Source organism: Lissotriton vulgaris, chromosome 8 (genome assembly GCF_964263255.1).
Source record: "Lissotriton vulgaris chromosome 8, aLisVul1.2, whole genome shotgun sequence".
In the NCBI taxonomy this organism is placed as follows: Eukaryota; Metazoa; Chordata; class Amphibia; order Caudata; family Salamandridae; genus Lissotriton; species Lissotriton vulgaris.
In genome coordinates, this window is record NC_141696.1 from 199,064,023 (window position 1) to 199,091,663 (window position 27,641).

Below are 27,641 nucleotides of genomic sequence, written 5' to 3' on the forward strand. Positions count from 1 at the left end.
CTGAACAATAATTGCATACTTCAGGACCACTGTATTGAGGCAATATGCTTCAACAAAACAGCACTTCCATGGAGCCTTACCCTCTCCATTTTGTTGTTTGCCTTTTCCCACCCTACTACCCCTCTCTGTATTGTTGCTTGTCCCCTCTCATCCCACTCTGTCCTGTTGCTGCTCCCACCCTGTCCCACATTGTTGCTTCCCCCATCCTTTGTTGTTTCATGCGCAGTCGCCTTCCAGCCCGTCACCATGTTGCTGCTTACCCCTTCCCACTTCATCCTGCACTGTTAATTCCTTCGGCCACACTGCCCAACCCATATCACTGCTTGCCTCCTCCCACTTCATAGCATGTGGTTGCTTGCCCCTCCCAACCCCACCAACGTGTTACATGCCTCCTCCCACTTTCCCATTTTGTTGTTTGCTCCCTCCCATCCCACCATACCTACTTGACCTATTTGATTTGTCAATGTTTTTAGCATTTTTGCACAGCAGCTGAGCTGGTGTGATGCATGTCTAAGAGTTTCTAAAAGACATGCTATGAAGTGGTTTGTAGTAATTTCTTTTTGAAAAAAACTTTCGTCCATTCGGCTGTGCAGTAAGGCTAAAAGCAATGACAAAAGCAATAACTCGCATAGGCGAGATCGTTTGGCTTTGTCAAACCTTGTTTACCATGTGCTGCCGATTGGGAGTAAGCATATAACAGCAGCACATGTTCAATACAGCAGGACAATTTACAAAAATCCATGTCTTTATTGCAAAATAGGATGTTCTGATCTTATTTGGATTTTTGCACAGCTTCTGTCCTAGACGAACCAAGACGCTTTCTAGTTTTAGAGAACGCCATAAGACTATTTCTCTATTTAACAAAAGTCACCTCACTTAAGTTCTACACCTCTGCTCTGGGAATAGTAACAATAGAAACTGATTTGGCCCCTAATGAGAAAAAGACTGGTTCAAAGAGAGGTTAAACTGGGCTCTATATCCTGCCTGGCAGCCATGTCCTTCTATCCCGCCCAAAAAAACATTAACCAGAAAAACATTTTTGTTGCCCAGAAATGACTCAAATTAGACGTCCTGGATGAGCCATGAAATTTTTAGGTAGATTTATTTGCTGAATGACACACAATCTTGAGTTTAGAGTGATAATAAAGTGCTGTAAAACGCCGTGGGGTGGGGGAAGGGGGACAGATAGTTTGCCATTGATGAGTGGATTAAGGAAAGTGTTTAAGTGCTGCATTCACCTAAAAGGCATCATGGTTGTTCAAAGAAACGGCATACTGGACAACTAAAGGATTAGCAAAAAGCATATTGTGTTAAAATACCAATTACAAATTAAATAAAAAGATAGGTTTTTCATTTCTTCAGAAAAACACTATCTAACGTTAGAAAGGGGTCACAAGCCCGTAGGCTGTTGGTTCTAGGCTGTTGATGCCAAAGCTGCAAAGGATTTTCCTCCAAGATGTGATCGCCTAAAAAGTGAAACTGATGCCAAAACAGGAGGAGACCTAGGAATATGATTAGAATGTAGTTTGTGATAGGAGCCTTGATTGCTGGGGCTCCAGTATCGTATATGGCTGGATGGGTCAGACAAAGGGATGTACAATGAACCCTTTGTTGCTGTGGAAAAGAATGTAATTTACACATGGGCTCGGTAATATGGTCAAACTTGCACAGACCGACTGAAAGTCGGACCTCAGTATGTTAAATTTCATTACAAGAACGGAGGCTACATTATGCAATGACTTTTAATTGCAGATCCAAGCCAGTCGCATCACAATATAAAGGTTCCAATAAGAACACTGAAATGAAGTAATAGACAGAACATAGCAACCAAAAAGCCTCTTTTAAATGCGGCTCCAAGCAGATAAGTAGCTCATATTTTTCTCCTTATCTTAACACTATTGTCAATTTAATATTGTTATGGTTCTTATTTTCTGGAGAGGTTTAATTTGGTTGAGTTATTTCTCACTATTTTAGCCTTTGAACTCTCTCTATCATACCTTTATGTAGTTTTATCTACACTCTTCCCCCCCCCCCTCCCACCTCCCAGGATCTGCAATTTACGGAGATCCTACCCTCCCCCCTTCACCTTTAGGCTTCGACTTTGTCGCCCCTACCCTCGACGAGTAACCTTTTCACTCGTGAGCACCATCGTTAGTATTTATTGCCGAATTATAATTTCACCCGATTTGGAGAAACCACTTATCTCCGTTTGTTTTCCTTTGTATTTGCGCTTTCACCCCCACAGTCAACAATGCGCGTCTCACATGCGCTACCACATACTGCCTCGACAAACACGGAGACAATCCGCTCCGCGGAAGCAGGCAATTAACCAGTACCTTTCTGCCTCGCGTGTGGAGCTAGTCCGACTCCGGACGATCCTTGCCTCGCGTGTGGAGCAAACTCCCTGTTTAAACGGCATACCTTCCTTCACGCCGAGCTTGCTCCTCTGCCGACTCGTGACGGGCATAGTCTATTAGAGGAAAGCTCCCTGGCGAACCTCACGCTTCGTGAGTGTCTCGCCTAAGGACTTTCCTCTCACCTCATGACAGTTGGGACTCAGCTGTTAATGTACACCGGAGCCTCGCTACCTTCGCTGCGCAGAGATAGTTCCTGGCCTGAAAAGACATATAAAAATATATATACAAAAGGGGCTTAAAGGCATTTGCCATTTACCTACTCACCTACTCTCATACACTTAACTTCTCTAAAGATTTCCCTTTGGATCAACCCTTTACTTCATATATAGAATTGCCTCACCCCATTTCATAATTTTATATATATTATAAAAAAAAAAAAAAATAATAAGGGTGAATAGTCCCATACATAAAAAAAATTTAAAAAATTTAAAAAAAGAGGAAAACACTATGGAAAACATTTCTGATTCAGATTCAGAAGGAAATAGTGCTACGATCCCTAACTTTAATAGGGAGGATTTCCGGACTATGATCCAGAAAGAAATGAAATCCTGCCTTAGAGAAACCTTTTCCCAATTTCCCCCCTTTAAGAGACCATTACCTCCACAAGAGGATATCTCTGATGTTTTAAATGGTGAGAAGGTTGGTACTAAACATACTAAAAAAAATAACAACACTACTTCCGAGACCCACGTGAGCACAGGAGGTCCTAGCACCTTTGATATTGTTGGTGGTCCTAGCACCACAAAAATTTTGGATGGTCCTCGCACCTCAAATAATAGAGATGTCTTCTATGACACACATCATTCGGGTGCCTCTTACGGCCCAAATACCTTGGACGCCCTTAGCGGCTCATTATCACTAACTGCTCAAGACTTCCAGGAGGGCTCGGATAATGATGATGACTTAGACCCAGACGAATACATTCTGGATTTAGATGATGGGGATGTTGGAATTTTTGACCAAGAGGATGAAGCCCCCTCTACATCCAAGGATAGTATTTTAAACCCCTTGGGAGAGGAGATGTTTTCTCCCCTAAATTTAAAGCACCCACGTTCCACACAATGGTCCCCTCAGGAGCATGTATCTAAATTTATCAAAAAATGGATTCGATTCCCTCTCGAAAGAGGAACAAGGAATATTCTAAGGGCTGAGTGTTCAAGACCCTCAATCGATGAGAAGGCATGCTATGCCCCTAATTTGGATCCTGAATTAATCAAATACCTGTTTAGACTTGGTCGTGACCCTAGAAAAGGTCTTGAAAAAGCATTTAAAGGGTGCCAAGATCACCTTTTAGACGTTCTTGGTCCATTGAGTAGAATTCTTGACTCCCCTGAGGAATGTTACCTTAAGGGTACCCAGCTCGATACTGATCTAATACGGGGTTGGAGTCAGAGAGCCCTCATTCTCCTAGGTAATGCCAATACTAGTATCAACGTTGAAAGGCGTAGGCTCATTCTTTTTAAACTAGACCCTAAACTCACAGATATGGCTGAGAAGGAACCTTCTTTGAATCCAAAGGGCCTGCTCTTTGGTGAAGAGCTTATAAGATCTTTAGGAAAGTACGTCTCGACTTTTACTGCCCTCGATAAGGCCCAAAAGAATATGAGGAGAGTATTCAACAATAATGTTTTTGGAAGGGCCGGAAGAAGGGGCCTTCCTTCCGGCCGATATAACCAAAGGCCCTACCAGAGATCACGTCCCTTCAGAAGAGGCTCATACCAGAGCAATTACTCCAACACCTTCAACCGCGGAAGAGGAAATCGAGCAAGAGGTGGAAGATCTCGTTCATCCTTCTCATCAAACCCTCCAAGTAAGTCCCCTTCGTTTACTCTCTCCTTCTTTCCCTCCAAAAGTAGGAGGCAGACTGAAGCTTTTTTCCAAAAAATGGGAAGAAATAACTCGAAACCCGTGGGTTCTATCGACAGTAACAGGCTGTATCATAGATTTCGTTCAAACCCCGTTTCAAACCTTTTTCCCCGAGGGATATTCCCATCTCAATGGAGAAGGAAAAAATAGTAGAGGAAGAGATATCTTCTATGCTCCAAAAAGGAGCAATATTAGAAGTTTCCATGGATTCCCTAACCTTTATAAGCTCCTTGTTTCTTTTCGAGAAAAAAGGAAAAGGTTGGAGACCAGTTATAAATTTGAAAGGCCTGAACAAATTTCTCGTTTACAGGCATTACAAAATGGAAGGGATACATCTCCTGAGAGACGTTCTTCAAAAAGGAGACTGGTTAGTCAAACTAGATTTGAAGGACGTCTACTTCACTATCCCGATGGCGGAAATACATCAACCTTACCTACAGTTTCTTTGGAAAAATCATCTTTATCAGTTCAGGGCTCTCCCCTTCGGTCTTTCGTCCGCCCCTTGGTGTTTTACCAAGGTAATGAGAGCAGTAGCTTCCTTCCTAAGAGAACGAGGTGTTCGTCTCATTATTTACCTCGACGACATCTTAATAATGTCCCAGGACCTTCCTCAGATTCACATCGACCTAGAAATGGTTATGAATCTGCTGGAAAGTCTAGGTTTCATTGTCAACAAAGAGAAGTCTATTCTAACCCCCTCCAAGTCTCTGGAGTTCCTGGGTTTCACTCTAGACACTTCCAAGTGCCTTCTTCTTTTACCTCCTTCAAAAATCTCAAAGATCAAGAAAGAGATTCGTCATGTTCTAAGACAGGAAGACATCCCTTTAAGGGAACTAGCAAGACTCCTAGGTCTTCTATCCAGGCAATCTTCCCAGGTCCTCTGAATTACCAGGCCTTACAGAGGATAAAAGGAAAGGCCTTGAGATCCGGTCTCTGGTACGAAGACCGAGTCACCCTAGATTTAGAGGCCAAAGTAGAACTGAACTGGTGGTTAGAGAACCTGGAAGCTTGGAATGGGAAAGCAATTTTCGGATCAGAACCGGATTTTGTCCTGGAGTCAGACGCTTCCCTTCATGGTTGGGGTGCTTGTTTCCTAGACCAGAATACGGGTGGTATCTGGTCTCAGGAGGAGTCATCTCACCACATCAATTTCCTAGAACTTACTGCTGGCCTATACGCCCTTATGAGTTTCAAGCACTCAATTCAAGGGAGATCGGTTGTTCTGAAAATGGACAATATTTCAGCAGTGGCCTACATCAATCGGTTAGGAGGTACGAAGTCTGCCGACCTTTCGAACCTAGCAAGGAAACTCTGGATGTTCTGTTTAGAACACAAAATTGCCCTCAGAGCGGAATACTACCCAGGGAAGTCGAACGTTTCTGCGGATTGGAATTCCAGATTCCTTTCCGACTACAGCGATTGGAAACTGAACGTTGCTGTCTTCGACTCACTAAATTCTTATTGGGGGTCCATTCGAAATAGACCTATTTGCGACCCGTCTCACCTCTCAACTAGAGCGTTACTTCAGCTGGATGCCGGATCCCGGCGCACAGGCAGTGAACGCATTTCTCCAACCCTGGTCAGGGATCAATGCTTATGCCTTTCCCCCATTCGCAATGATCCAGAGAGTCTTGCAGAAAGTGAGGCAGGACCAATGTTCTCTAGTCCTAATAACTCCCTTCTGGCCATCACAGGCGTGGTTCCCCACTGTTCTGGAACTGACCTTCGAAATTCCATTTCTCATTCCTTCCCTGAAAGATCTCCTTACGGACGTAAACGGAGATCCACACCTAATGACCCTATCCGGGAGTTTGAGCCTTCTTGCCTGGAGAGTGTCAGGCGATCTAACGAAGTCTCAGGACTTTCGTCATCAGCTTCTACTCTCCTCAGAGAGTCATGGGCTCCCGGAACTCACTACAGATACAACAATATCTGGAAATGCTGGTTTCGTTGGTGCTTGGAGAGGAATTTGGATCCCACTCAAGCACCTATCGTTGATATAGTAAATTTTCTCGCTGAACTCTTTGACAAAGGATTGAGTTATAGATCAATGAACTGTGATAGATCGGCGATCTCTGCTGGTCATGTCCTTATTAATGACAAATCAATTGGTAAAAATGTTATTGTTTGTAGGGTAATGAAGAGCATTCGTTTGAAGAGACCCCCCGAGACCAAAATATGATTCTCTCTGGGATGTAAATTTAATTCTAGATCTCTTTACTTCCTGGCCTGATAATTCCTTTTTGAGCAGAAAGTTTCTTTCTATCAAACTCGCAACTCTTCTTTGCCTTATCTCCTGTAGCAGAGTCTCTGATATTAAAGCTCTGGAGATTTCTAATAGGTCATACAATTTATTTGGAGTTAAATTTGAGGTCTATAGAAGAACTAAGGCCATGTCTGACTCGATTTTCTATCCTCGTTTCGATGCTTCTCCAAAACTTTGTGCAGTTGAATGTATGAAAGCGTATGATATGACAATGTCTAACCTTCGTCCGCTTAATGAGAATCAACTCCTCATTTCCTTTGTTAAACCTCATAAGGCTATTTCCTCCACCTCGATTGCCAGATGGGTTAAATCTGCTATGTCTCTAGCTGGTATTGATATATCCAAATTTCAAGCTCATTCCATTAGAGGTGCCATGGCAAGTAAGTCTCTTTGGTCTGGAGGTAAGCTAGATGATATCCTTAAAGCTGCTGACTGGTCTAACGCTAATACCTTTGCAAGGCATTATTGTAAACCTATTGAACACATGTCTAATGTAGTTTTACAGGGCTACCAACATGCATAATGTAGCCTCCGTTCTTGTAATGAAATTGCGATTCTCCTATTAACATGCCTAGAGAATCTAGATTTCATTAAAGACACGGAGGCTCACATTATCCCACCCATCCCGTTCCCTGTTTGGTTGTGGATATAATATCTTTATTCTGAATGTTATTTGAATTTTATGTATTCTATATTTGTATGGAAATGTTATTTATGATTGTTCAATTTTCCTTTTATTTCAGGATTTGTTGGTTTATGATTACCTTTTTTTCTAGGATACAATTTTCATTGTCTCCTTTCTTTCAGGTAATCCATCTACATAAGTTTCTTTGGATGTTTCATCTTCAAGGAATCGTCTGGTTGACTTCTTCATTCTCGTTTACCTTCGAATCTCCTGGAAACTACTACATCTTCTTTCTTCGCCTGATTTTAAGGAGGCTTTTTGGTTGCTATGTTCTGTCTATTACTTCATTTCAGTGTTCTTATTGGAACCTTTATATTGTGATGCGACTGGCTTGGATCTGCAATTAAAAGTCATTGCATAATGTGAGCCTCCGTGTCTTTAATGAAATCTAGATTCTCTAGGCATGTTAATAGGAGAATCGCAATTAACTGCAGTCTTTTTGTTTGTCCTCATTTGCCTCCTTTACACCTTTCTACCAACATTTCCACCACTGGGTGTCCCAAGCCTCGTTTATTGGGAAAAGGAAAGAGAAGGGGATTTGCTCTTTTATTTGCAATTAAAACGCCCTTGGATAGCGAGATCCATCCTCCTTTATTTCCAGTATACACCAAACTACACAAGCTTCACTGCTCGAAGAAGAATGGAGCCAGCCGAGGTGGCGAGAGGCTTAATCATTGGACCCTAGATCTTCATTCCTACTTATTGCTCGCACCAGCGTAAGAAGGGAGCCCAAAATTCATACCTCTTCTTCCCCTTATATGAGATGTCTTACATGGCCACGTTTTTCACAGCTTTTAGCCAATCAGCACAGCTTGGAGGAGACTGTGATACCCATTGTTTGCAGATCTCGCTACGCGCCAAAAGTATGGCAGTTTAGCAAAATCATTGTTAGCTGTAGGTTGCCAATCCAAGCTCCGAAAAATAACCAATAAGACGCTTACCTTGACTTGCACGGCCTCCCAGAATGGCTGAATCTTCAGACATTATACAAACATATGCAAGTCGTCTTCCTTCTTACTGCCACACTTAGGGCTCGCCACATCAACCCGAGATCCAAATTTAGATATCCTTTGGGGGGGGTCCAGTAAGCCCTATGAATGGGAAAGAGATGATTCCTTCTCAGGTATGCAGGTTCGAATATTTAGTATACCATACACATAGATACTTGCCATTGGTCTTCCAGCGTAGTCTCCGGCAAGCATCCTTCCCAAAGATCCTGTGGCAGGGTGAAAGCCCCATCCTCCATCTCCACCATAAACCAGTACCACATCAGTTTCTTTCTTTGGTATGACCCCCGATAGCAATTTCTCCACAAATTCATTGTGTTCTCCTATTTTTATATTTTCCGCTTGATACCAACTTTGTATTTGCAAAAACTTAAATCTTGAAATGTCTTGGGCCGTTTCCTATACACACCATTCCCAGGCAATCAGGTCGCCGTCCTTGAGTAATTGTTTCCATCTCAATATATCAGCCTCTTTCAATGGCAGTGCCAAACACGTCTTTTGTCCATTCCGGAGAGCCCGGAGCTTCCCATATAGGGGCTGAATAGCTAAAATATGGCAGTTTTGTGACCTTTCTAATCTTATACCACGTCTCAGCCATACCCCTTAAAATCTTCAACCTGACTTTTTAAAAATATTTAGGATCTGCATATTTATACTTGACACAGTCTGCTCCTTTCTCTTTCTTTAACATCACCGAAAACATTTTACCAATCTCCGTAAAATCAACTGCAGTCTTGATAAAAAGCTAAGCACAAAGACCCAGGTAGAAGACATTGACATAATCCAACGTAGAAACGGTGTATCCTGATGCCACCTCTATTCTGTGTTCATGTGGAATTACTCTGTGGCTCCTCCGCAAAAGTTTCAGATGAAAACATCAGGAAGCTACAACAGAGTTTGTGTGCTTCGAGGGAAAGATCTTTATGTACTTTAATGCTCAAAGGTGTATAACTTTCATAGGCACAGGTGGACCTCCTAAACATACAGGCCAATATTATAGCCTTATAGCCCGCCGTAGAGGGCTATACCAGCTATTAAAGGCCCTCTCCAGCGTTAAAGGCCCCGAGCCGAAGGCGAGGGCCTTTAACATGGGAGAGGGACTTTAATAGCGGATTAGCCCATCTACGAAGGGCTATAAGACTATTAGAACATTCTGTCACTAGAGGACAGAATGTTCTAACAAAAAAAACAAAGCCTTTTGGGAGCGTGAGGGGATTGGACTCCCCTCAGGCTCCCTGAACCCTTTGTTCACAGCCAGAGCTGTGAACAAAGAAACATTGGAATGTTGGAGCTCCAGACTTATACCAGCCATTATAAGCCCAGAGCACTCCATTGTTTTCAATGGAGCTCCCAACATTCCAATGTTCTAATTCGTGTTCCAGACTGAGTCAGAACCTAAAATAAGCATCTCAGTTTTAATTTGAACATGTTTTTGTTTGTTATCCACAAGTGAATTGCTGACAGATATGTATTAAGGGAAAGCTTGAGATTCTCCATAGGATAGTTAAAGGTGAAAATAAGCTGGGTTTCGTCAGCATAGAACATACTGTTCAGACCAGCGACCAAATGATGTTCGTAAGGGGCTGTATGTAGATATTAAATACAATTAGGGTAGTTGCAAGCCTTCTGGAACTCTGGATTTCCTTTTACTAAGCTTAACTTTATAAGAGTGCATAAATCGAGACTGGCTGTCATTCAAAAGAAAAGAGTAGACCCAAGACAGGACAGTCGCTCCAAGTACCACATCAGTAAGATGGTCGATCAGGAAGGTAGTTTCAACTGTAACAAAGACTGTGGAAAGTCCAGAAGAATAAGGTGTGCTGGGAGGGTGCCCTTTGAGTCTGATCCAAAATAATTTAGCCCAAAAGAATCTCCATACTTATATCTAGTCTTAAGACATGTCCAACACATTATTCTTCTCAAAATAGTTGGACAACCACTTTGACACACACTGTTCCTCCATTTTTGTTATTGTTGGGAAAAGAGAGAAGAGTCTATTATGTTATCCAAAGAAGGGTCAAGATTTAGTTACTTTAAAAGCGGTTTGTCCATACTTTCATTCCATTTCTTCCCAACCTGGCCAGGGTAGTCACCACTACCCCCTAAAATACTTCATAATATATCTATATCATGAAGTATTTCAGTGGGGCAGGATTCATCCAGAGATCTAAACTTGATGGATGTCAACGGCTGTACAGTGGTTCCACTCATTTCTGCAGGATAGGCAGCAGGCGGTGTCTATTCCCCCCTTTCAGTCGGCTTTCACTTTGATCTCGCATGGGGTCCCCCAGGGCTCTGCAATTAGCCCTATTCTTTTTAACCTGTACCTCAGACCGTTGATCACGTTAATTAAAAGTTTTAATATTAAAATTGTCAACTACGCCGACGACACGCAAATGATCCTCTCCCTGGAGGGAGAAGACTCCACTTCAGCTGAGGTCTTCCACAACTGTTTGCGTGACACCTCTCGCTGGCTAAAGGACAACTCCCTCCAGTTCAACGCAGGAAAAACGGAGGTACTTTTTAGCGCTGGTACTAAGATTCCTCGGCCATTCCCAGATAACTTCTGGCCCCCTGAAACTGGGACCACAGTTCGGCCGGTGGAAACAATCCGCAACCTTGGGGTTATGCTGAACCAGAGACTCAGTATGGAGACGCACATTCAAAAGACTACTGCTTGTTGTTTTGCCATCCTCCGATCCCTAAGGAAGGTACTGCCTCTCCTTCCCACTCATGCACGTGCCCAGGTGGTAAGATGTACCATCCTTAGTCGTCTGGACTATTGCAATGCCCTTTTGCTGGGATCCCCTGGGTTTCTGCTGGATAGGCCTCAAAGAGTCCAATCAGCAGCTTCTAAACTGGCCTTGGGGCTTCCCAGAAGAGCAAACGGATCGTCCTCACTGAGCAAACTCCACTGGTTACTGGTGAGGCAGAGAGTACAATTCAAATCCCTATGTATAGCGTTCAGGGCGCTTCATGGAATTGGTCCTGCCTCCCTCCAATCCAAATTTGCTTGGTACACTCCAGCCAGGCAGCTTCGTTCTTCTGAAGCCAAGCTGGTAGTGGTTCCCAGATTCAAGAAGGTCAGTTCCGGAGGTAGATCCTTCGAGGTAGCAGCTGCCAAGCTCTGGAATACGCTCACAGCCGAAATTAGGCACATCTCTGAACTTCTCCCCTTTAGGAGAAGGATTAAAACTTGGCTTTTCCCTAAAACAATTGTCTGATAACTCCCGCCTCTGCTGTTTTCACTTTCCTGCCCCCATCGGATCCAGTCAGCGCCAGGATGCCTGCAATGGTTACAGTTGCGCTTAACAAATGCCTAAATAAATAAATAGATAAATAAATATAAATAAACGGTTGAGAAGTGCATTATTTATGAATCAGGAAAATAGAATTAACAAACAGCACTCCTTGCAGCTCAGGAAAGAATTCAGTGAGTCCTGAAGAAGTCTTTGTAATTTTATATTTTCATGTATAAAGATTTTAACTTATAAAATAAGAGGGTAACCTTTCACAAAATTCTTGGGAAATGGGAGGAATGTTGATCATGGATGGAAGATTGGTGAGATAATTGCCTGTCTTAAGGCTCGAGTTGAATTGACTGCTTCTTGGATGAAATTCCTATGATACAAGATCTTAGCTTTGTGAAGACAGCATTTATAAGCCTTAGATTTGAATTTATTACCCAGAATCAAAGAGCAGTCATAGGGCAAACATCATATCCTTTCTGCCTGCCTAATGTTCAACATTTCCATGGGCAGCGCGTTTGTTTCCAACTGACCCTCCTAAGAGACATAGGAACAGTATCCTCAAAATAATTATTCAAAAAGAGTTACAGTGTAAGGAAAAAGCTTCTAGATTATGTGTGTATGGCATAATAGATCAGCGCCCCACAAATTTCATAGAGGCCTCATAAAGATTGATCTTCTGCGAACATCACAAGGTGGTTGGACTAGTTCAATTGTGTGCAACTTAGTCTTAACTGGAACTGGAACTGAGCTGTCGCATTTTATGGAGAAATGGTCAGTCTAACCCAAACTAATGGATGATTTCAACTTATTGAGGCTGGGAATACCAAAAATAAGATTCATTTTGTGATCTCCTTGATGTGTGGGCTGGTTAATACCTTGAGTATAACCCAGGTAAGACATTAGATTGAACAAAGCTTGTATTGGGCGAGATTAAGGACAGTCAAAGCAGAGGTTAATAAGTAGTGGATAAACTGATTGCAACTTCAGAGAGCCTTTCATGAAAGGATGGTAAGAGTTGGGGGTCTATTAGGATCCAAGAGTTAGATAGAGCAGATGGATAAATCCAGCTTACATTGCATGGTTTCGTCTACATGTTGACTAAATTATAAAGTATTATTGGTTGAAATCTTAATATGTTCCTTGTAAATCAAACCACTCACAATGTCAGATGTATTTATTTACTTTTTTCTAGAAAAATAATTTTTCGTTTTGCAAATAAGAATACAAACAATCTTGTTGCACAGTGCAGGATCATGACTAAGCTTTTACAGTCAGCTGAGGTCAGTTCGGTACAACAAAGATACCATAAACAAAGCAGGACATCTATAATTTACATACACACCAAGGCGGACGACCACTGCATTGAACTAAATTCCCAAACTCTACATCCTCACCTCTGCTCAAGCATGTTATATGTGGAACAGGGGGTACTGTGGCCTCCCAATGCTCGGACCCGTTGTTGGTGACGGTAATCCAAAAGCAGGTAAATTTATAAGCGGCGAGTTAGAATTATCTGGAGTGGTGTTACCCCTATTGGACGTGTCAGGTACTCTGGTAGACAGGTATGTCACATAAAGCTCCCAGAAGTTCTTGGGGTGGCTCCGGGAAGGGGGGGGGGGGGCGGGGAGTAACTCGCCAACATTTTCGGTTTGTGTACTGCAGTAAAGCATGTAGCGTGACCATTGTTCCATAGTGGGAGTAGGGCCCCTAGACCAACAGATCGCCACCCTCCGTTTTGTAATGAGGAGCCCCATATCTACCAGTCCCCGTATGTTCCTGGGAATCAGCTTGGAGTATCCCAAGAGGGCCAGTGCAGAATCCAGGGGCAAAAAGTCGAATCCGTGATTTTCCCCAGCTCACTGAAGACTTGTTCCCAAAACTTTTGTATTCCCTGGCACGACCAGGCCAGATGTAAAAAGTCAGCCAGTTGAGTGTGGCACCGCTCGCACATGGGGGAGTCTCTTAGGCCGTACCTATGAAGCCTCTCTGAGGTATAGTATACCCTATTTAAGAACTTGAAGTGAACAAGCCTATACCTCCCATTCAAGGAGACCCGTCTCGTGTTAGTGCAACAATAAGTCCAAATATCGTCTTCCACAGCGCACTGCAAGTCCTGTTGCCAGGGCAGCCTGGCTTTGGTAAAGTGGGTTATACACGTTGACCAAAACCTGAATGCATGAGGCATCAGGACCTACGATGAAATCATAAAGGGTCAGATGGAACTTGTCCAAGTGTCTGAGGAAAGCGATAACATTCAAGAAGGCACTTGTAAAACGCTGTTCATAAATGTTATTAGCTTTACTCTATTTACTAATCAAACCGCGCCTCAAATCTTACTAAAAGTGGTCAGTTTAAACAATCCTTCTCGTCCATGAGGTTGCAGTGTCTGGAATCCACTCCATAACGCTAGCAATTAATATGGCAAAAGTTTAATTGTGCATAGATTCCTTCAAAACTCCACAGATGTATCTCGGACAAGCATAGAAAGGCTTGCTTTTCTTGTACCTTCAGCGCAGCAACTGCATGTCAGTGCATTGGTACTAATTAAATAGTGTCAACAGTCCTTGTACGTGCTCAGAGTGTCATCTCATGCACTGGACCACCACCCTCTAAATATATGTCCTCAATGGAGTTTGGGGTGTTATATTTTGTGTATGGGGCAGTAAAGTAGCGAGCGAGGGGGTTTGTAGGATTACATGCTTGTCAGTAGTCTGTTGCTCCGATCTCCAGAGTCCTTCAGCTGGTTAGCCAGGCAGACCCGATATATGGCACTAGTAGGATCCCTCATGCAACAGATAGTTGTATGCCAGGGAGTCAAAGTTTGCCCTATGCACTACTCTTCTTAATTTTAAAAGTCAATATTTATCGTTGGGCACATTGGATGTGTCATCTGTAATGATGCATGAATCCCAGATCCAAGACAGTGCTCTTTACATGTGCTGTCCTTCTGTTCACTGTGGCTCGTCACCTTAATCATGGAGCTGAAAATGTTCTGGCATTATTCCTGAACAGCCGTCCCCAATATAGAGTGGTGTGAACGGCATTAATATACGGTATGGGTTTGATGGAAAGTTCTCGGTATATGGGGACTAATGTAGTGCCCTATCCCAGCTGGAGATCTTAAGAATTTATTGTCCACCTATCACAATTCAGTTTCCTTAATGCATCTCCATACTTCTGCCCCATAGATAGGTGCCAAAACTGCTTTCTCCATTTATGCTTGAAGGATCATGAAGGAACATACCGGACCATCATAGAAAGACGCTTGTACAGGCTCTTGTCATCAGCAGGGTTGATTACTGCAATGGTTTGCTCCTCGGAGCAAACGAAGAACAACTCAGTAAACTGCAGGTAATCCAAAATACAGCTGCAAGGATTATCCTGAACGCCCCCCCAAGGACACCCTCACACCCCCTGCTGATGAGACTCCACTGGCTTCCAGTGAGGAAACGAGTCCAGTTTAAAACACTGTGCACTATCCATAAGAGTATGACAGGGGAGGGTCCAAAATACATGACCACGATTTTTCAGCCCTACGTTCCTGGGCGCCTTCTGCGCTCCAGTCATCAGCAGCTACTGCAAGTACCCAGAGTAAAAAAGACCAGACAAGGTGGCCGTGCATTAGCTTATGCCGGACCAATACTCTGGAACTCTCTGCCCCCGGAATTAAGATCTCTCTCCAGCCACCTGACCTTCCGGAAAACTTTAAAAACCTACCTGTACCCTACAAATAATGCCCTGTAGTTTCCTTTTAGGTGGGACACACAATTTATTCAGAACTCTCCTGTTGCAGCAATAGCGCGGAGATACCCCTCCGGGGGTCTAGTCTGGCGCTTTACAAGAATATAAAATAAAATAAATAAAATAAAATGGTTATCGCCTCACTGATGTATAGTGAATATATCTCATGAGTCACTGAATAAATCTAGTGATAAGTGGCTGTGTGTCCTATAGCACATACGTTTCCTTGAAAGGACCATTCAAATGCACCAGAAGAATTCTAATAAATGATCAGCGTTCACTAGTTCTTATTTGAATTTATGGAGAACATTTGTAAGATTTTACTTCAGCACTTTAAAGGGGGTGGGGGAGATCAACAAGAGCACCAAAATATATATTTGTCCTGTTAGTGTAATTGAGACCCACAGGCATGTGATATATATATATATATATATATATATATATATATATATATATATATATATATATATATGTATATATGAGAAATTCAGCTCTTTGGAGGTAAGTCTTCTGAAAGGCTCTACTCACATCCTTGATAGGCACTCAAAATCACTAGGAAAGATGTAGGAAACATTTTGATGTTTCGGTCTTAAATTGTCATGCATACATAAGATCATCCTCAGAAAAATTAAGCTTTTGCAAAATGGCAGACCTCATTCAATAATGCTTATCAGGATATTGGTGATCACAGCACAGCATGAAAGTGCATGGTCATAGTGCATTTGTACAAATCTTATTTAAAACATCCAATGGGAGCCAATCAAACACCAAAATATGCCAGAATGTTGTGTGGGAAATGACTTTGCCTGATAATCATAAGAAGATGAACAGTGAAACAAACTTTCTTCCTCCTACCGCCGGGGGAAGGAATCTGGTTCTTTGTTTGCATTGTAGGACTGTTGCAGCAGTTTCCCTCGATGTGTTGACAGTTTTCCCTCTAGGCAAGGTTTAGTCAAATTTACAGTTGAAACAGGCCCGTAAATATTTTAAATTGTCACACGTTTAAGAGGTTGGCCAATGACCCTGAAAGATCTTGTCAGATGGGAGTTGTACTTTGTGGTATAACTTTTGTTTTTGCTACATTAATAATTAGGAATTTTTACCCTGCAGTAACCTGTGAAACCGCTAATTTGCTTTTGCATTGATAATACTGTCAAAAAGAGAAGTATGGCGCCTTGTGCCAATAAGAGTATGGGTATCTTTGCATTGGCCACCATTAGTGTCAATGGCAATATCCTCCTTCTCCTCCCCAGATAGTTGACAAGTGGTGACTAACACATATCCCTGCCACACTCCTAGTGGGTTTCAGAAGTTTTTGGTGCCCTCTGCTGGAGTGGCAACACACTCTTGGGCACAAGTTACAAAGTAGGCAGCCTTTATTGTGGCTGGCAGAGAGTTTTCAATCCCTTGTTTTTTCATTACAACCCACTGTGTGGGTCTATTGCCAGATCAGAAGTTGATTTTAAGTCTATGAATGTTATGTATAATAGCCTATATTTGATAATTCAATTTCTCAAGCAGATCAGGTTTAATCACATGGCCTGTTCCACCTTTCCAATTGTTTTTCTGAATACTGCTTGGGTGTTGGGGAGGGTGGCTTCCAAGTTGACCCAGCCCTGCTAGCGATTCAGTATTACTCACCCAAATATCTTGCCTGCTCCATCAGGCAAGGAGGTGAGTCCAGATGCAGCCCAGGACATTATCTGGATATGTTTGAGAAGGAAGAGGCTTTCATGCACTAGTTTCCTACACAAAAAGAGTGAGCATATTGACACAGGTAAAAACAGATCGTGCTGAACATCTGTTGGAAAAATAAAGTGCAATGGTGACAAAGGATATATGAATGAAAAACTGAAACTGAAAAACTGTGAGAGCACATGCTAGTTGAGAGAAAGGAAAAACTTGACCCTGAACAAATCACAAAGAGCAGCAGAGAAGACAAGAATATTAGAGGTATCTAAACACTTCCCTTCTGCATTTGCTAGGAAGAATGGCTTTTGGCAAGAGCCTGTCATTAAAGGGAGAAACATGACCACTGTTGGCGCTCTTAAATTTTCTTTATATAACAGAACTGGTTTATTTGATTTTATGTATTTAGTTTGATGATCACTACAGTGGAGTTGGTCTGATTGTTTTCACTCAACATTCGGTTTTTGTGTGTGTGGAAGTCGTGACAACAGGAGAGCATAGGCCGCGTGTTTCGGCATGGATTTTATTGTAGTATCTGTGACCAGTGGTGATCATGAACATTTGTGTTTATTGTGAAAAGTGAAAGCAACATTTCAGCGCAGGTGTAATAACAATTATAGACAATTGCAGGACTTACACATGCGCACTCAACATTTACCACACATGCGCACTCAACACTTACCTTTTTTGCTTTACATCTAAAAAAAGGAATAAATGTAAATTCACTAAACTATGATATGCCATCAGTGGATTCTAGCACTATGTGACTGCAAAGTTTAGTATGTCTTTATTAAGTATTTTTAAGTTCTTTGTACAGAGATTCAGCTATGCTGATTCCCATGTTCTTCTGAAGAGTCCATGAATCTGGGACATCCCACTGGTATGTTTTCATCAATTGATTCAACCTGCACCAAATTCGGCCTGTTTGAAATTTGAAGGCCTTTACTCCCTAGTGAGGTGCAGGTTGGTGAAGGGGGCAAAGTTAATATGGGGTCAAAACAGCATTTCCTAATTTTTCTATTCAGAGAGCAGCTGTCCGCCTTAACTACAGAGGTGTGATGACTCTCTTCCCACCCTCTCTTTCTCTCCCTCCTCTCTCAGTTCTTCTCTCCATCTCTTTCCCCCTCCTAACTCAAGTTGTTTTTACAGTGGTTACGCGCCATTCAAAAAGCTTGTATTGTTTGTCTGGATACACATAACTTGGGAGTATATTTGCAGTGGTCTTTCATCCATCGGCATGTGATCTAAAATGTGTTGACATGTGCGTGTTACTATCCATGATGTAATTTGTGATGTCATGAAAAGTGGATTGTGGCTTCGTGGTTGCATAGGTAATCATAACTGGGGTATTTCAACGGCTTTAGGGTTTGTATCTGAATAATAACTTTCCTTAAATTTAATGTGAAATTATATTTCCTTGTTTTTTTATGATGTTCGTTGCCGAGCTTTAATATACACCCATAACTTCTGTTGTGACACAGTGTTGCCTTCTTGGGGTCTGGTGACGTTTGCAGCGGACTGAGGCAGTCCGCTGCCAACGTCACGAGGCCTCCTGCTTGAGCATCATGTTGCCATTAAGCAGGGATCATAAAACACTAATAGCTGGTCTGCATCCTGTATGCACGTGTACAAATATGATATTTGTAAGACAATTTAGTCACGCGCAGTACTATTTTCTTTATAAATAGACCTCTGTTAGTTGCCTGTGAGCCTGCATGTCTCTTAAAAAAATTCCAGATGTGCAAGGGTGAAGTAACACTTTATATATGTGTTGGTAAAATTTATGTGCGTTCACTGAAGCAACTGCGTGTGTAATTTATTACGTAATTAAGTGCTGGTTTCTGAGGTAAGCTTGTTCACGGAGAAGCTTAACAGGAGAAGAATGCGCAGGGCTGGGACGTTAGTAGAACAGGAACACAGTTGTTATCCGGCAAACCAAGAGTATTAAATAATTAATTAGAAATGCATTTATTAAAGGTCCAAACTTGTAAAAATGTCTCTTGCTGAGAGTTGTTTTTTTGTCACTTTTTTCCAGAATTTCCTCATTCTTCCCTGCGACCGACGCTTTTTAAAAATTTCGCCTTTAATAGGGTGGAAACGATTTATGTGTCCCAACGTGGCCGTTAGTTTGGTAGATTAGGCAGCGTGCTCCGTCTCTACAATGGGGCGCATTGTATTCTGAAGCGGGGGTAAAAGGGGTGTCAATAAACTGACCCGGCTGCGCGAGCAAGAAAGAACCGCCATTTCTGATATATTCTTAAATTGTAAATAAGCTTCTTTATCGAGATAAATAAAAAATACTCAATGTAGGTAGGTACAAAGCTGACCGCAAGAATAGTGAAGCTGCCATCTGTAGGTAGCAGAAGGGGTGCTCCCCTTCTAAAAACGAAACACTATGCCACATGTGAAGAAGGTACAGAAGACATACAAAACGTAAGTTTGCTATTTACCGAAAGTGATTAAATAGAAGCACTTTTAAACACTCTGTCCTATCCTGTAAAGCTGTGAACTGAAATTGCCTTTCCTTAATTGTATTTTAGGACATAACGGACGTTGGTTGAGCAAATATTCAGTTGATTTGCTCTTCAGCTTGTTTTACCATTCAGCTTGTTTTACCATTCTTAGGAAAATGTTTCCTGATGCAATAAACAGCGGCTTAAATTTAGGTTAAACCTCCGCGTGCTTAGGGCGAGGGACAGTTTTTTTCTAATCCTGGGCGGAGTTGCACTAGGAGGAACTCCGCGAAATGGCAAAAAAACCTCTGTTGCACTACGTGGAGCTCCGGAAGCTGCAGAGTTCCATAGAAAAATGCAGTTCGCGGTGATTGCACAGTGCCGGATGCTTGTCCGCGCTGTGCAATCATTGCGAACAGTCGCCTGCACAGCGCAACTTTCTCAACGCGAACGGGCAGTTTGTCACGCGAGTGGTCGTGAGTATACGCGACCACTCGCAATGAGAAACTTGACACCCCGCGTTGAGAAATCTCTCCGGGATGTACATTTTCCACGCTCGCGCTCGCCAACTTGATGTTGACGATTGCGAACGAGGGAAAATCTTGCCGTGCACGAAGCTGCAGGCACCGCGTGGTGCCTGCCGCTTCGTGCACGCAAAGGCAGGGGGGAACCATAGGTACCCCCCATGTGCACCCCCTTCACCCCTGGGGGCCCACACGGGCCCCCAAGGAGAAGTCTGTATGCCTTTCCACGGCGGAAATGCCGCCGTGGAAAGGCATAGGACCGACGCCATCCTAATATGGCTGGCGGTGTCTGATAGACACCGCCAGCCATGTTAGAGCTTTTCTGCCGCGGTCGGAAGGCGACCGCAGCGGAAAAGCGGCGGGCGGAAAAAAGATCCCCCAGCCATCCTAATCTGGCAGGGGTCTTTTTTCTGTCCGCAGCGGTTAATCCGCAGCCTCCGGGCCGGCGTTGGCTTCCGCCGGCCCGGAGGATGCGGATTAACCGCAATCCTAATGAGGCCCTTAATTGGGATTTTGGATGTATTTTGCACATAAACTGGCTGCTACTGAATAGCTTTTTGCACAGGTTTGGATATGCTTAGTTATTCATTTTTCTTGCTGCTAATTCCAAATTGAACTTTTTTCCCGAAATTGAATTTTGGACTATGTTTTGCATATGAACTGGCTTATATTTACTGCCCTTTGCACATTTTAGGAGATGCTCTGTTACTGCCTTCTTCTTTCTGCTAATTTTAAATTGACCTTCTAGCTGAAACTGAACTTTGGAGTTTATTTTGTATACAAACTGGCAGCTACTTAACGTACTTTGCACATTCTAGGATATGCTTTGTTACTTCATTCCTTATGCTGCTAATTCTAAATGCTATTTTCTGTTGAAATGTATGTGCCTCTGCCCAAAATATTGAAAAATCTTCTCTATGCATCGAGGTTTTGCATATTATTTCTACTTAAATGTATCTGGTATTGTCTAATACCGTCCTGTGAACTAAATGGTTTTAATGTTGAAAATCTTAAGTATTTTGCGTACTGGGATAACTGACAATATTGACTGCTCTTACTTATTAAAGGAATTCTTGACTTGCTAACGCAGGTCCGTGATAATTATATGATGGTTATGGAATGAACTCTGTTATGTTTTATTAATTGTAATAATATGCATGTACTTTTATGTGGACCTCCTAGGAGTTCCAACTCTTTAATAAAATATTGAATTGAATTGTATTGGGTTGATAACACATTGATGGTCAGTGCCTGGTGTCGTGTTGTTCCTATAAACCTATATAGGATCTGTGCGTTTAAACAACATAGACTGAGGGATTAGTGTGCAGACTGATTCCAGACACCCCCACCGGGTATGTTCGCCTGTATACCTAGCTAGCTAGCTAGCTCACAGTGCCAGTGTAAACTCCTCTTACCAAGGAGAGAATAGTTCTTGGCAACTATCGAACATGACAACCCTGTCCCATCAGGGATCGTGGAAACAGTACAGTACTTTTCGCTCAGTCACCCATGCCCACTTTGTCTCAGAGAGATACACAGAATAAATGGTGGGCACATTTTCAATAAGCCTTTGTTCAACCAGCGTCATTCTAGTATAAAATATGTGTGCTGAAACAACCATAAGACAAATGATTATAAGCATCAATAGACTAAATGGATGGTAGATTCCTACCATAGTGCTAAAACAATGAATACAGACAGGTATAAAAAATACATGACAGTAATAATGCGTACTCCTACGATGCAACCATAACTAGATGTACCTAAATGTACCTAACATGTATGTAGGTGTAGAGCCAAGAATCCCCCTAGGATGAAGCTAACCCCATTACCTGAAGTGAGAGACCGTGGGACCCCGTCTTGGTCTCGAGATGGACACCCCGCAAGGGATGTCAGACCACTGTGAGCTGGAGTATCTGCATGCAGTAACCTCAGCGTCTCGCAACAGTGTGTCAGCATGGAAGTCTTACTTCTCTGTTCGCCTCAGCAAAGATATGGTGTATATATACCCAAAAGGTACCCTTCAGGGGCTCTACCTTGCGGTGTCATGTCTGCCGAGGATGACGAAAGGGATGACCCGTATACATAGTTATTATGCAGAAGATGGTAATCCTGCTGTGATTCTGAGAATCCTTATGCATAATTAATGAGGCTAGTTTTCGGGGAAAACCACACAACGTTTATGCTGCGCTTATCTAGGTAAAAGGTCAATACCAAAACCTGTTATGTAGTACAATGGTACGGTAAATGTAGGTGAAGGGTCAGGTGACTACTCAAGGCTTTATTGGGGTACCCTACGAAACATAACACTGGGAGGGTGTGAAACATAAGAGTACACCATGCCGTGATGTGTAAATGGGTCTCCGTCAAGCACCATATACTGCTTAAAGTAAAGGGGTTTGCTCCACCCTGAAGGGTTAAAGTTTAGGTCTTAGGAAGGCTGCCCTGCCTTTCACAGAAGTCCAGTGAATAGCAGTGATACGCGTATGTGAAGGGCCAACCAAGGATGTGCAGCAGACCTGTGGCGTCTTAATGCATGGGCATGCAGGGCAGTTGCACAAGGGCCCCACGAGCATAGAGGCCCCATGCAGCCCAGAATTTAACACAAATTTCTGTTAAAAATTTGTGTTCCTGTGAGTGGTTGCGAAGGCAGGGCCCGATGTGCTGCTTTGCACAGGGGCCTTTAATGCTATTAAGAGGGCCCTGCAGCAGACACCTGCAGTGCAGCGCCAACCCAAGAGCCACTCATGGGCCCAGGAGCCACTCGGGTATCCCTACCACTACAGCAGGGATACCCAGGCCCGCCGCCCAGAGACATCAGACTGCTTGTACCTACTGGAAGTAGTAGTGCTCAACATGCTGAAACAAACAGAAGCAATTCGTACTGCAACATACCACACCAGTCCATCTCTCATCTGGGGGCCAAGACCTGGAATTAACTTCCCCTGCACCTCAGAGCCTCACCATCACTCCAGCAATTCAGGAAGGACCTCAAAATATGGATGTTTAACCAATAGGAGAACTGGCAGCACTATACAACAGCGCCTCGAGACCCCCACGGGTGAAGCAGCCACCTCTACAAATCCTGAGTGATTGATTGATTGATCAGTATAAACAACAGAACTAACACTGCAATGGTCAAGAATTGTTGATAAATGCATCAAATTGTAGTAACTCTGTGCCCTTTATAAAAATCAAAAGGTTTCTAAAAGCAATAGGTGGTTTTCAGGCCCACTTACTTATTAGCAAATAGTGTTAAAAAGAAATTAGAAATGTCATCTGCTCGGTTTGCAGAGCAATTCTCTCTGCATTCCACGTGCCCAGAAGTACGTCCATTCAGACTCAGGAAAGAATGTAAAAATATAACAGTGGTTTATCTTTATTAAAGTGCCAGCCATGATGGATTGGAGAGCTACTGATATCAAAGAAGGACTAAGATCGCTTAGTAGACTGACACCACTAAAAACACTACTGCAGTAACCACCTCTGAAGAAGGTCCTTTCCAACCCAGCGTACAGTGAGGGCAGAAGAGATTCTGTTTTTGTATTAAAAAGGTTTTTTTTTTAAGTTGGAGTTTTAAACATTCAAGCAATAACAATAGTTTTAAGCCAAGCACCAAGTAACATTTCTTTTTTTCATAATTCTTCACGTATGATGGTTGAAAATCCATTCTTTTTTTTTTTTTTGTAAAATTTTTATTTAGAGTTAAACAGTGTAAGAAACAGGGTAAGGGCCCCCGAAGTGCCTCACATTTCTCCGCACAGGGGGTTCAATTGAAAATCGGCAGTGTCGGCATCACGTACTGACAAAAGTATATCAAGTTCAGGCCGAAGTAAGCGGGCTCAAAGTTCTTAGATCAGCAGTCCGAGTAGCACTGCGATGACATCGCGAAAGTGACAGCACTGAGTGGCATACAAGCTTAAGGTCCTGTGCAGCAGACGTAGAGGGCAGGAAGCCCTGCCGTATGCACCCCGGAAGGCCCTAGAGCAATACGAAGGAGGAAAACACCCTGCCCCCCTCCCACTCCACCCCCTCCCTCCCCATGGTGGTGATGCCAAACGCCCCAACTGCCATTCATTCATTCACGCTAGACTTGAAAGAGGTGTAGTGATCTCACGGATGCTGGGCAGACGGCTGAGGGCAACCCTTTAGAGAGAAAGGCAACCAATGGACCCCACTGAAATTGAAAGTTCTTGAAGTTACCCAGGAAGATGTCCGCCATTCTCTCCATACTCAAGAGCTTCCATAGCCTTGCATGCCACAGGGAAATTGCTGGCGCCCCCTTCTGTTTCCAAGCGGCAGCCAACGTGAGCTTGGCAGCTCCAAGGCAGAGCCACAAAATCTTCTTGTCCGCCCGGGTCTGATGTTCCAGACCGGGTTCCCGCAAGCCCAACAGGACAGAAGCGATGGAGTTCTCGACAGGATAGTGAAGAATGTCCTTGATATGAGAGAGGATCTCCTCCCAGTAAGGCCGAATCACTGGGCAGTCCCACCATATATGGTGGAAGTCACCAAGGAGCCCACAACCCCTCCACCATTTGTCGGACGTAACCGGATATATGCGGTGGAGCCGAGTCGGGCAAAGATACCATAGCATAAGTGTCTTAAGGTGTGCCTCCCTTAGATGCAGTGAGTGATTAAACGCATTGAGATCCCGCCAAAGTGCAGACCATTCGTTATCAGAGATATCTCTCCCCACCATTTCCTCCCACTGTTCCATATAACGAGGTCTAGGCGACACAGCAGACTGAAGCAAAAGCTGGTACAAGAAAGAGATAGTTCCTTTCATGGTGGATGTGCGCAATAAGAAGGCCTCAAATGGCGATGGGGGTCTCGTAGCCGCTTCCAATGTTCCAGGTGACGTGGCCCAGTGGAGCAGCTGCACGTGGTGATACCGTTCAGACTGGGGGATCCCATAGTCCCTCATACAGTTAGTAAAGGAGAGAGGATCTTGCCCATGAAACAAATGGGTCAGCGCTCTACAGCCTCCCTCCCTCCACGCATCAAAGGCTCCCTCTCGGAGCGCCGGTGAGAAGGCTGGGTTAAAATGTATGGGTGTGAAAGGTGAGGGAAACGTAGTCCACCGCTCATCTGAGGCAAGTGTGTCCCAGACCTTCAGGGTCGTACCTGTAGGAGTGCTGATGTAAGCGTTAATGGGACGGTCTTTCTTTGGTTTCCACGCCAGGTCCCATACTGATCTGCCAGACACGCTCCGGTCCATGTGGAGCCAGTGCTTCTCCGATGTTTGTTGCGACCACTCCACTAGCACCCTCAGTTGTGCCGCTTTATAATATAGCTGCAAGTCCGGAAGCCCTACTCCTCCCTCTGACTTCGGCCGACGCAAGACCGTAAAGGAGAGACGCGCCCGCCCCCCCCTGCCATATAAATCGCAAAATCTGAGTCCTGAGGCGACGAAAGAAATCGCTGTCCAATGGTATGGGCAGCGCCTGAAATAAGTAGAGGTATTTAGGAAGGAGAACCATCTTTACAGAATGGATTCTACCCAGCCAGGACAGGAATTTAGGTTTCCACCTATCCAGTTCAGCTCGCGTTTTCGCTAGGAGAGGGGGGGGAAGTTGGCCGAGAATAATTTGCCCACCGTTGGAGTCAAATGGACCCCCAAGTAGACTATCGAATTAGTGGCCCACGCTAAGGGCGTCAAGGGGCGGACCCGCTCCACCTCTGCCTGCGATAGGGTGAGATTCAGGATATGACTTACTGTAGTTGACCTTGAAGCCGGCCACTGCTTCAAAGTGCAGCAGGGCCTCCCTGATACAGGGTAATGAGTGTTCCGGGTCCGCCACCGAAAACAAAATGTCATCTGCGAATAGCGTAATTTTATGTTGTTCCCCCGTGAATGGAATGCCCCGTATCCCCTCACATTCCCGTACCGCCAGCGCTAAGGGTTCAATGCTCATTGCGAACAAGAGGGGTGAGAGAGGGCAACCCTGCCTGGTGCCCCTGGAGTGCGGAAAGAACGCCAATAGATGTCCATTCACCGTCACTTGCGACCTGGGCCCGCAAAAATTTGCCCTCACCATAGTAATAAATTTGTCCGAAAAGCCAAACGCTGACATTGTGTTAAGCAGGAAGCCCCAATCCACACGATCGAAGGCCTTTTCGGCATCCAGCCCCACAAGGACTGCCGGGATGCGGAACCTATCTGCCTTTTCAATAAGATGCACCACCCTCCGTGTATTATCGTGAGTTTGGCGCCCCTTGATGAATCCGGACTGGTCAGGATGAATAATTGCCGGCATCAGGTCTTGCAACCTGCGTGCTAGAATCGTTGAATACAGCTTAGCGTCTATGTTAAGTAGCGCTATTGGGCGGAAGGAAGCGCACTGGGTAAGATCCTTCCCCGATTTCGGCAAAATCGTAATGACTGCCTCTGCCAGTGTGCTGGCCGAGGTGCCAGAGGTAGCCATGTCATTAAATAGGGCCACTAGGAAATCGCAGATTTCGGTGGCGTACGTCTTGTAGAAGACGGCTGTATAGCCATCCGGCCCGGGCGCTTTGTGTAATTTCAGATTTTTGATAACCTCAAGAACCTCTTCCCTGGTGACCGGGGCCTCCAATAGTTCATTCCACTCCTTCGAGATCTGGGGGAGTGGCAGACGTCGTAGGTACTCCCTTTGTGCTTCCGTATCGAGACTGTCCCCTGCATAAAGGTCCGCATAAAAGCGGCCAAAAATTCCCGCCTTCAGTTCGTCCCTATGCTGTAGCACGCCCGCGTCATCCTTAATCCCGCCGATATATTCACGCTCCCTCCTGTCACGCAGCTGACGCGCTAGGTGTCTACCCACCTTATTCCCAGAGGAGTAAGATTGACGCCCCAACCTCAACATCGTGAGTTCAGCCCTGTTATTATAGTGGGCTCTCAGTTTCCCTTGGACCGCCGTAAGCGGTCGTAGGGTCGCCCTTGACGGAGTAAGCTTGTGCGCCTGTTCGAGTTTGGCCAACTCGGTCTCCAAGTCCTCCCGGTCTTTCCGCCTCATCCTATTAAGATTGGCATTAAGGCCTATACATGTACCCCTAATGGATGCCTTAAAGGCGTCCCAAGTATTGACTACCGAAGTATCCATTGTGGGGTTGAGGTCAAAAAACTCCCTTGTGGCCTCCTGCAGTGCCTTATTCGATGCGTCATCCCTGACCACCGAGGCCGGAAAATACCATTTCCGTTGTCCGCTTCCGGACGGAGTCCAGCGAAGGGTGAGCGCCAGCAAACTGTGGTCAGAAACTGAAAGCGGGAGAATGGTGGAGTCCAGGACATCTCCCTTAAGGGCCTGACTGATGAAAACATAATCTAATCGGGAGTAAGAGTGGTGAACATGGGAAAAGAATGTGTAATCCCGGGATGTAGGGTGATAAAATCGCCATCCATCAACCAGCCCCAGTTCTCCCATTAACTGTTGTGTTGTGCCTGAGAACACCCCCGTGTCGGCCCTGTGAGTCCTAGAGCTATCCACAGCCTTATCCCACACCAGATTAAAATCCCCCATAAGGAACAATTGCCCATCAGCGAAGTCCCCCACCTTCTGTAGCAGGTCCTGTAGGAACTTATTTTGGCCAGCATTAGGGAGATATACCACAACAAATGTACACAATCGTCCCTGAACAACCCCTTTCACCATCAACCAACGGCCATCCTTGTCATTGCGCACCTCCATAGGTTGGAAGTGCAGCGCAGCGCGGAAGAGGAGAGCCACCCCTCTGTGTTTCGTAGTATCGGACGACCTGTA

The 27,641-nt window shown here is 44.2% G+C and overlaps 1 protein-coding gene across 1 annotated transcript in view; it reads left to right on the forward strand.

Annotated features, from left to right (window-relative positions):
* The window catches only part of TMEM135 (transmembrane protein 135), a 1,155,226-nt gene that overhangs the window by 451,200 nt on the left and 676,385 nt on the right, over positions 1–27,641 (forward strand). The window lies entirely within an intron of this gene.